This window comes from Delphinus delphis, chromosome 10 (genome assembly GCF_949987515.2).
Source record: "Delphinus delphis chromosome 10, mDelDel1.2, whole genome shotgun sequence".
Taxonomy (NCBI): domain Eukaryota; kingdom Metazoa; phylum Chordata; class Mammalia; order Artiodactyla; family Delphinidae; genus Delphinus; species Delphinus delphis.
Genome location: NC_082692.2, coordinates 44,515,742 through 44,527,585, shown reverse-complemented (window position 1 = coordinate 44,527,585; position 11,844 = coordinate 44,515,742).

Genomic DNA, 11,844 nt, shown 5'->3' with positions numbered 1-11,844 from the left:
GAGGGTTTTTTTCTTATTTGCTTCATGTAGCAAAACAATTGTCACTCAGGGAGGAAAAAATACAGAGTTCCAGAGCAATGTTGATGGAAAGGGTCTCTTTTCCATCATGGTTCATGACTAGGTCCCTTTTCCTTCCCCAACTGCTGATACCCTTTCCCACCTCCTTCATGGATTCTTTCCCAGCTGAAGCCACTCCCTCATCCACAGCTCCTAAGAAAACAAGAGCAAACACACATCGTGTCCATATTTTATATTACAGTGTATCTCTCAGAATGTCACAGATATATATGTGATTTTGTAAATGAGACATTTTAGAGCATAGTTCTTGTCAAAATATTAAAGTTACAAGCTATAATATGAAGACTTTATTTTATAAAATATCTTTCAATACAATAGCTTGCATTCAACATAATAAAAATGTATTGAAAAACTGTCACTGTTTGCAGATGGCATAATACTATACACAGAAAATCCCAAAGATGCCACCTAAAAACTACTAGAGCTCATCAATGAATTCAGTAAAGTTTCAGAATATAAAATTAATATACAGACATCTGTTGCAATTTTATACACTAACAATGAACTGTCAGAAAGAGAAATCAAGGAAACAATCTCATTTACAATTCCATCCATAAGAATCAAATACCTGGGAATAAATCTAATTAAGGCAGTAAAAGGCCTGTACTCAGAAAACTATAAGACACTGATAAAAAGACATTGAAAATGACATAAATAAATGGAAAGATATACCATGCTCATGGATTGGGAGAATTAAAATCGTTAAAATGACCATACAAGCCAAGGCAATCTACAGATTCAGTGCAATCCCTATCAAAATACCAATGACATTTTTCACAGAACTAGAACAAATAATTCTAAAATTTGTATGGAAACACAAAAGATCCCAAATAGACAAAACAGTCTTAAGAAAAAAGAACAAAACTGGAGGCATCATGCTCCCTGATTTCCAGCTATACTACAAAGCTACAGTAATCAAAAAAGTATGGTACTTGCACAAAAACAGACACATAGATCAATGGAACAGAACAGAGAGCCCAGAAGACCCCACACTTACATAGTCAATTAATCTAAAACAAAGGAGGCACGAATATTACAATGCGGGGGGAAAGATAGCCTCTTCAATAAGTGGTGTTGGGAAAACTGGACAGGTACATGCAAAAGAATCAAACTGGACTACTTCCTCACACCATGTACAAAAAAACCAAAAATAAACAAATGGGAAACATTTGCAAAACAAAAGCATTTTCCCGTTTGTTTATTTTTGCTGTTGTGTACCAGGAACTAACATAGTGTTGTAGGTCAATTATACTTCAAAACCAAACAAACAAACACACTCAGAGAAAAAGAGGTCAGATTTGTGGTTACCAGAGGTGGGGGGTGGGGAGAGGGGGAATTAGATGAAGGCAGCCAAAAGGTACAAACTTCCAATTATAAGATAGAGAAGTACTAGGGATATAACGTACAACATGATCAATATAATTAACACTGCTGTATGTTATATATGAAAGTTGTCAAGAGAGTAAACCCTGAATTCTCATTACAAGGAAAAGAAATATATTTTTTCTATTTCGTAAATGTTATATCTATATAAGATGATGGATGTTCACTAACCCTATTGTAATCATTTCATGATGTATGTAAGTCAAATCATTATGTGTACACCTTAAACTTATACAGTCCTGTATGTCAATTATATCACAATAAAACTGGAAGAGAGAGAGAGAAATATCTTGAGGCAATGGAGTGAAGTTCTGATGTTAGGAGAGCAGACATGAGGGTAAGGGAACAGGTTTTGGGTAACAGATTCTCCCAGTGCCCTGGTGCATACAGCTAACCTTACCTATATACTCCACAGGCAGAGTCTTTAATCCACGCTAATGAACTGACTCAATTCCCATCATGATTCCACAAGATCATCAACTCTATTTCGAAGCAGAAGCTGACTCCCAACACACACACCCAATCTTTGAGTTCCAGGGTACTTTGTGTATTCCTCCAGCACCCAGAACTTCAACGTGTAAGTACATACCTGGCTCTCCCCAGTGCACTGTGAGCTCCTTGAAGACAAGGACTCATCCCATCTCCCCAGTACCCAGCAATGTTTGCCATCTCTGAAGTGTTCAGTACATATTTGTAGAATGAATAAATCTCCTTCCTTTCCTGGGTGCCTAGCTGGAAAGTTCACAACAGATTGGACACAGAATGAATTTGTCTGCAACATCTCAGCCTCATCAGGGTACATTCTTGGCTGTTTTGTCCACTGCTGTATCCTGAAACAGGGCGGACCACACAGAGTTAACAAATACATGTTGAATGAGTGAATCTGCTCCATTTGAAAGACTGCCTTCTTACCCTTCCTATTTCATCTGATTTCCTAGCAGTCACACACTCTGACCGCAGACTCTCCTCTCGGTAGTCCCTCTTTCTGTGCTGAGTCTCTGTGATGGTGACTTCTTGACTAAACCATAAACTTCCTGGAACTCACTGGCCTGCTAGATCCTATTCCTGGTCCTTCCGAGTTGGTCTTCTTCCTCTTCCTTTCATCTCTTCTCCCCTCTTAATGTCCTCCTCATCTTCCTCTCCTCTTTCTTCTTCTCCCCTTTCTCCTTTTAATTATTTGAGACATGCAAAAAATCATAAACTATATCTTAATGATCCTGTCTCCACCCACCACTCAACTCACAAATCGAGGTTTACAGTTATAATTGAAGCCCCTGTATGTATCTCCCCCAAAATGCTTTTCCCTTCCTAAAAGTAGCTGTTATCCTTTATTTTTTACTATATATATATGTATATGTATATAGTATTATTTCACAGTTATTAACTTATTGTATAAGTAATACTTGCTTGTTTTCATGGGAAACATGGCAGTCTAGTTCGTTCTTTGTCACTGCTGTATAATATAACATTCCATTGTACAAATATATCACAGCTGATCAATTCACTTTGTTACTAATTGACCTGTAGGTGGTTTTCAATTTTGCTATTAGGAACACTATTGCTATGCACATTTTTGTTACCCTTAGGTGGGAGCAAAGAGGGGGCTCCAGTTGGCCCCTGGGGAGAAAGTCCAGTTGACTTTTTCATGAGGACTCAGAAAGAGCTGGCACCCTCCAGCCACCTCAGACCCAGGAACTCAGTGGCTCAGAGGGAGCTGTGCTGGAGTGGCAGTGACAGTAAGGAGGAATGCATTCAAGTTGTCATGTTTCCAACCCTCTATACAAAACTTTGACTTTGTCATGGCACCAAGCTACCCTGCTATGAGATGCTTTTCTAGCAGCCTGGCAGTTCAAGTGTAGGACTGGAGAAAGCAAATATTTGGATTCGCCCAGGATTGGGTTTCGGAGAAAAAAATTATTTTAAGATTGTGCCTCAAGTAGTCTGAAACCATCCAGTAGTAATATAACAGAGAAGAACAAACCTGACTCCACATTGGATCTATTCCCTTAGCTCTAACCCTTGTGCTCTGTTACCTGTGCTTAGTCATGCTGGCTCTGCAGGTTTTGTAAAAGAATGTTACCTATAGCCTGAAATATACAGGATAGCCTATTCTCAGGGCTCTAACCTTTAAAGGTCTAACACTTTTCATTCATATAGAGATAAAAAGTTGCAGAACAGATAATAACAGTTGTCTTGTTGGAGGTTTACAGGAACATGGTGACCTCTGACCTACATGGACAGCTGCAAGAACAAAGAATTATCACATATCCTCTGGGGTCTGGCTGGCACCAAGAAGTTTGAAACACCAGCCACACCTCCTCCCCTTTTAGTATAAAAGAAGTCTGAATTCTAACTCAGGTAAAATGCTTCTCTGGGACACTAGTCCACCATCTTGGTCTGCAGGCTTTCCAAATAAAGTCACTATTCCTTGCCCCAACAACTCATCTCTCCATTTACTGGCCTGTCAAGCAGCAAGCAGTATGAACTTGGACTCAGTAATAGTAACACTGTCTACTTTTAACTCTAGGCTTGTCTTCTTAGTTCTGCAACTGGAATTTTATTCTGCTTGCCTTTTTCTCTTTTTCCTCCAAATCATTGCATTTGACAGAATTACTGATCCACGACTTATCCATTTTGGAGATGACATTGAAAGACTATGTATAAACATGGAAAAACGACTCCTTAGCAGTGTTGGTAGCCAAAAGATATATGAATGTAAGTTAAAATCCTCTTAAATGCCCCAGAACCTGGTGTATTAGAATTCTTCTTAAAGCTCAGTAGAAAAAAATATTGAATGAAATCCACTTTTCTACCCACAATGTTAACCTTGACTCTGAGGTAGCATTTTTTTCACCTTTTATGGATAGACATTTTAATGTCACATGGTATTTTAAAAGCCTTGATTGTCCTCTCAATAGATGAAATCCTCACATGAGCTCAAACGAATACGTCCTGCCTTTGGTTCTAACATGTAACATCCTAAGATCCCACTAGATGGCACGGAATTCTCTGCAGTAATTGGAGCACCACCCAGCGGGCACTGAGGGAACAGTAATAAAGTAGTTTCTTTGGACCAAGGAGGAAGATGCCCCCCCTCCCAACCGCTGGAGACAGAGTAACAGCTTACTTGATTCACAGAACTTTCCACCCACTCCAACACTTTTATAACCTTTGTTGAGCTGTTCTAAACCCATCTCGTTTAAACTGCAAAGCCAGAAACAAGAGCCGTCATTCTTTTCAAGCCTAAACAGCGCATAGTCCACTAACAGGATGGTGTTTCTGCCCCCACACGCCCACCTCCTACAGCTCAGCTGTCTCTGTTCACATCGGGCTTGTTTTGTGTGACTCTCACATCTTTCCTGGGACACAGTTCAATGTAATCTGTCCTTCTGCATTTTCTGTCTGGACTTCTCTTGTGTTTCCATTTCTAGTCTTTATTAATTTACAACCTTTTCTTGCTTGATTATTTGTAATGACCTCTGGTTCCCTAAACTGATTCAAACAGCATATTTCAATCTAATTAAAAAGAGATGTTAATAATGGATGCTGTAAACAATTAACAAAACAGGTGTTATTAGTATCAAATCAAAGATAATTCAAGGGGTTTCCCTGGTGGCACAGTGGTTGAGAGTCCGCCTGCCAATGCAGGGGACACGGGTTCGTGCCCCGGTCTGGGAAGATCCCACATGCCGTGGAGTGGCTGGGCCCGTGAGCCATGGCCGCTGAGCCTGCGTGTCCGGAGCCTGTGCTCTGCAACAGGAGAGGCTGCAACAGTGAGAGGCCCACGTACCACAAAAAAAAAAAATAATTCAAAAATCCTTAATATCCACTAAAATAAACAAGAATTTAAATTCTTAAGAAATAAACAATTCATAAATTAAAGGAAGGAATTTTGAGGGCTTAGCATATGACAGCTATTTCACCAATTTACAGAATCGTTAATGGCAGAAAGCTTGGAAGTCATCTGGTTCTCTACCATGGTAGCAACCCCTCCAATTTCCAGGTAGCCAACCAGTCTCTGCCTGAACACTTCCTGGGAGAGAGAACAAGTTTAGTCTCAAATAAAGAAAAGGCAATGGGCTCCAACACAGACAAACTCAAGTCCTAATCTGTGCACTTGCTGTTACTAGCTTTGTGACCTTGGGTGAACAACAAAACCTCTGAAACGTCCTTTTTCTCATCTATAGTATAGTTTGATTGGGGGTTGAGGGAAAAAGTAAAGATCCCAATCGCCATGATTGTTATAGAATCAAATGAGCTAACACACTGCCCTTCACAAGCAGTCTGTTTCACTTTGAGATGGCTCTGATAGGAACTTGTATTTGCCTCCCTGAGTTTTCCACCAGTTGACACTGTTTTTACCCTAATTCTTCTTTCCCAGACAGTTTTCCAAGTAGACAAAGACCATAAGCCTCCACCTCTGACCTCACACCTTCTGACCCCCAACTTAACACAGATTTTCCCCTCTCCCAGTGAGGGCTCTACATCTCTCTCAGCCATTCTTTATATCAACGCTTCCCAAACTTCTTCGTGTGGTAGCACTCGCAGGAAGGGATGAGATTTGCACAGTGCTGGGATAGATGGATGAGACTGCTCAAAGCCCACAGGTTCATGTATTGCACATGAATACTGGGGTCTCAGAGCGACCCCAGTGGGGTTGGGTCCACCTGCCCACTGCAGTGACTGCTCACAAGGTGCCCTTGATGGCCTTCCTCTCCTGCCAGTCTCACTTCCCACTCCCTGATCACGTTAGCTGGGATTACCTCCCAAATGAGCTATTTGCACCCAAATGAGCTATTTGCACCCAAATTCTTATCACATCCTAGTAAATGAGGAATACCAAAATAACTGGCAAAATGGTAATAAAAATAATTTCAAAGTAAACCTTTGTGCATTAAGCCCTTCTCCAAAGCATGTAACAACCACTAAGGTAAACAGTGTCTTGATTAATTAATGAAGGCAATTGCTTAAATTCTACACTTCATTTTGCATGTGGAGGTACTATATTCATTTTAAGGGCATTTCCTGACATATCGAGACATTATCTTTTATAGCTAAAGAACAAATTTGAAAAAGATTTAATGACTTCCAAGTTCCCATCTTTAATAGTAAAGGTACAAATAGTTAAGATTTATTGACCATTTACTATATGTCAGGCCCTGTGTTAAGTGCTTTGCATCATCCCGCTAACACTGCAACAACCTTTTATTATTTTAGAGGTGTTATTATACCCACTTCAAAGTTCTGAACTGGCAAATGGAGAGAAGCTTTGGCAGGATAAACTATTTTTACCCTACAAAATATTATTCTAATAAAGGCTACAATACACACCTGAAGTGAAGAGGAAGATGGGGGCAGGTAACCTGATAATTCAACAGCGACAAATTATCCCTTTCCTCCACAACTTAAGAACATTTTAAGGGCATCTCCTGACATATAGGAAATGTATGAATTATACATACATTTTTGGGGTGAATTATCCACGTGGTTGAATCAAATCTTCACTATATATTTTATATTTAGCTAACTTTGAACTTCATCTTAAACAAATGGTCACTGATCAGTCCCATAAACAACTGTGGCTGCAAAAACTGTCAAGGTGATTATTTGATTAGGTAGAACAGAAAATTCGGGTATTTTTAGAGCTGACATTATTGGAATTTTAATAAAATGAGTTGTTTATTCTTGACTTTGTACGACTTCTGGGTTTGTTTTCTAGATACAGAGATGTAATTTGCACCAAAATTCTAAATACAGAGAAATAGTCCTGAGTGTACGGCCAAGTTTTCATGTCAAGATGCTTAAACACTTGTCTGCCCACATGAAACTGCTGTTGTCTTCCATGAAGCCTTGGCTCCTTGGTTTATTTATATTGACTCACATTACAGCTACTTGATATTTAAAATAAAATGGAAAAATTTGCTGCATTCTACTCAAAACCATGCAAATGGCAGATTTTCCTTTTGTTTCTGGGTGTTTCATTTGTTCAATCTTCTTAGAATAGTAGTCCCGAGCCTGGAAATTACTTGGGTTTCTGGCTGTTCTTTTTTTTTTCTTATAATTTAAAAATCAAATTATCTGACTTCATCCTACTTTTGTAAAAGTAGGCAGAAAGCCTATTCCTTGTTAATGATGAGTTGACCATATTCTGACAGTACTTTAAAAAGAGTTGGATGACATACTGGCAGGAGAAAGTCAATTGGAAAAAAAAAATGTGTACTCATATTTGGAAAATGAGTCAGTGTCTAGGAACCAACCGCATTCAACACACAAGATTTGCTCCAAAGGAGCGAATTGAAAATGCGTCAAGAGAAGCTGCATAATAAATATATCTAGAGTTGTCAGGCAGGAAATTCTTTATAAAGAATTTATAAAGAGATGCTCAATTTCTGGAGCATCTCTAGACTAAATTGATAGATTTTTTAAAAACTAAAATATATCACTAAATGCATTCAAGAACTTTTCCCTAGAAATGTCAGAGTCCGCATGCCTAAATGTGTTCTGGTAAGTTGCTGAGTGTCTCTGCTAAAACAAAGTACATGAAAAAAAAAACCACACCTTTTTAGAGGAGCAAAATTATAATGGCATATGCCAACATGCCAAACAAGCAACAGATGCATCACAGAGACTGTATATTAAACAACTAACTTGAAAAAAGATATCCAAAATATCACAATTTTTCCTCCTTTTCCACCTAATAATTAAAGTCACATTATCCCTTCCCTCCCCAAAATAAAAAATGAGGAAAGAATAGACAAGGTTAACACACAAAATGACCTTGAAATGTTGCAAAATGGCCTGTTTGCCTGGATGGTTTAGGAAAGAGGCAAACCCAGGTCTTCACGGGAGATTAAGTTGCTTCCCTTGGTCACTCAGTTCAAAGACAGAGCCAAGACTGTTAAGATTCTACTTGTTGTGACACACAATGACATTTGTGAGCATTTATAGCACTGTATAGCTTACAAATTGCTTTCACAGACATTAATCATGTGACCCTTACAACAATCCTGTCAAGCAGGTGGACATGTATCACTATAACTGTTCCCATTTTACAGAAGAGACTAGAGTCCAAGTCTCCAGATAGCTCAGTTTTCTCTCCTCTAACCATTCCTCAAGCTCAACTCTTAAACTGTACGTCCCTAAAAGATTTCAAGTGCTTTTACTTAGATTTCCTCTCACCACACTGATATCAGAGGGACTGTATCTGTTTACCGATTTATTCAATGTCAAGAACATAAGGCTGTTCCCATCATTACATTCTGTGAAATGATGGGTTGATTATTCAAGAAGATGATGAGCACTCCAGAACCAATGAAGAAGAAAAAAATCAGTGTGATAAATCAGGGGACCAAAATAAACATGCATCACTTCCCTCATGACAACCTCATGACAATTTGCTAGGCCAGAAAACTAGCAAATGAAGCCCCCGGCTTGGGCGGCGTCAGGAACCCTCACTAAAGAGGCGCCAGGCACTGCCCCACCCAGCACTGCAGGAAACATCAAAATACTTCTATAGCAACTGTAACTAAGGACATCATTAGGACATTGAAAATGCAAAAGAAAAATAAAGAGTCATAAACTGGGAACAAACAAGATTGTTTCCTGGTAGCGTGAAGCCCACTGTTCACCCCAGAAAACATAAATATTTAACCACCCGAGGCAGGCTGTAACCAGCTATTTCAGCTGGCCAAAGCCATCCTCCTGATTTATATTCCTTTTTTTTTTTTTTTGGCTGAACTGTGCAGCTTGCGGGATCTCAGTTCCCCAACCAGGGATTAAACCAAGGCCACAGCAGTGAAAGTGCCGAATCCTAACCACTAGTCCACCAGAGAACTCCCTGAACTATGTACTTTTAAGAAAAGAAATCAACCAAAGAGTTGAAAACACAAGGAACTCGGAAATGCGTGTCCCAAGCATGTGGCAACAGACTCTAGCCTAATGGATTGGTCATGAGTCAGGAGAGCAGCCCAGTCACTTATTAACTATCAAAACTATTATAGTCAGTCAGGTATTGTCAGGGACAGAGAAGTGAATCAGAAATAGATTCTGTCTTCAGAGTGTTCAGTGTTGTAAGGAGAAATAAAAGATAAATACTATAAAATAAGCTAGAATGTGACAGATATCAAAAGAGAAATAAGATTATTGCTATTAAATTTTAGATTATTGGATGGTCTTACGGGCTAAATTTTGTCCCCCAAAAAGATATGTTAAAATATCCTAACCCTTAGTACCTCAGAATGCGACCTTATTTACAAATAGGGTCTTTGCAAATACAGTGAAGTTAAAATGAGGTCATCAGTGTGGCCCTAATCTGCTATGACTGGTGTCCTTATAGGAGAGGAGAATGCCGTGGGAGATGGAGACGCAGGGAGAGGACGGCCGCGAGGCGGCAGAGGCAGAGGCAGAGACTGGAGGGGTGCGGCTACAAGCCAAGGAGTGCTGAAGATTGAGAGAAGTAGCAGAAGCCAGGATGCATCCGTCCCTGGAGTAGACCAGGGAGAAGACACGTTGATTTCAGACTTCTAGACTCCAGAACTGTGAGAATAAATTTCTGTTGTTTTAAGCCCCCCAGTTATTAGTACTTTGTAACTGCAGCCCTAGAAAACTAATACGGAGGGAGAGAACCCTTTCTACTAAACAGATTCTTGTAAGAAGTACATCTGAATTGAACCTTGAAGAACTTGTAGCATCTGGATGGCAGGAAATGGGATTTCCTATTTATACGATCATAGTATCTACCATTTCTTGAGGACCCACCATGTGCCAAGTATTGTACCAGGAATCATTCGTATGTAACTGGCGTGGACATGTAGACCTCACCTCCCTAACTGACCCTCCGCTCCACCCCACAATGGTTGATACACATAGAAGCTTCAGTTTGGTAAATGGAAGAGGAAGGAGGGGTGGGGTTTGGGGATGGCTGGGGAGGGAGGGGGTCAGAAATGGAGCAGATGGCAAAGTATCTGTTCCCATCCTAGCCCTGGCCATGAGCCCCCTGTAGAAGAGAGGGTGGAAGCAAGTTCCAGAACCTCTGTGAGCTGTTTTGTTTTGATGTGAAACCTGGTGAGGAAGCAGTCAGAGGCTCCGGAGGCTCTGCATTTGGGGCTGAGACAGCTTCGAGCCAGGGAAGCCACTGTCCTTTCCTCCCAAAGCACTGGGCCATGAGGAGGCACCCAGGGACCAGGCTCTCTGGGAGCAGCAGCAGTCAGCATCCTGGGCGTGGGCTGTGTTCTCACAGTGGACAGTGACCCTGGAGACACTCCAGCCTTGGCAAAGCCGCAGCTGGTGGCCTTGCAAGCAGATGGTGAACTTATGGGAGCCAGGGTAGGAGGACAGAGGAGGGCAGAGGCCCATGGCAACTGTGACAGAGGCAGGTTGGCAAGTGAGCGTCTTTGGGAACTTCTAGAACTAACTGGAAATACTTTGAAGGGAGTTAACTGACTACAGCCAAGTATGATAGGAATTCATGCCATAAAAATTAGAATATGAAGAGAATGTGAGACCTTGTTTGGAGATAGCAGGCTGATGAGGCTCCGAACACACTGCTTAGGACAGATTTTCCCACTTAATTCAACCGAAACCCATTACTATCCCCACTTTACAGGCCAGAAAACTGAGGCTTAGGAGGTTAAATAACCTTCCCATCCTGTGACCCAGTCACTAAGTGACTGAATCAGAAATAAAACCAGGACTTCCCTGGTGGCGCGGTGGATAAGACTCTGTGCTCCCAATGCAGGGGGCCCAGGTTCAGTCCCTGGTCAGGGAACTAGATCCCACATGCATGCCTCAACTAAGGAGTCCACGTGTGGCAACTAAGACTGGGTGCCACTAAATAAATATTATTAATAAATAAATAAATAAAACGTTAAAACAAAAACAAAAAACCATGTCTGTCTGCCACTAAGCTCTGTGCTATTGCTGCTGTTCCACAGTTGCTGATCTAGGCAAGGGGAAAGCATGACACTTGCAAGGAGTTTGGAAAAGACTGCAGTAGGTCAGGACACCAGCCAGAGTCCTGGCAAGAAACAGAATGCAACCCAAGTTGTTTGAATGAAGAGACAAATAAAGATACTACTGACACAGCTGTGGGCAGGATTAAGAGAACCAACAGGGGATAGTCAGTCAGCCAGAGGCCTGTAGTAGATGGAAGCCATTACAGTCCTAGTGGGTCCTAGCAGGACGTGGAGCCACGGAGGAAAGGCCACCAGCCACATCCATAATCCTGGAAGGACATGGCCCCACCAGAGATGCAGCAGCAAAGCAGGGAGAGTGGGGAAGGATAATCTGATCTCCCCTCTCACTCCCCATCTGCCCCTGCCACCTACCAGCTGTGCCCCCTGGAAACCTGCTGTCGGGGAGCCTGGGAGAGGCAGGCAGCGGCGG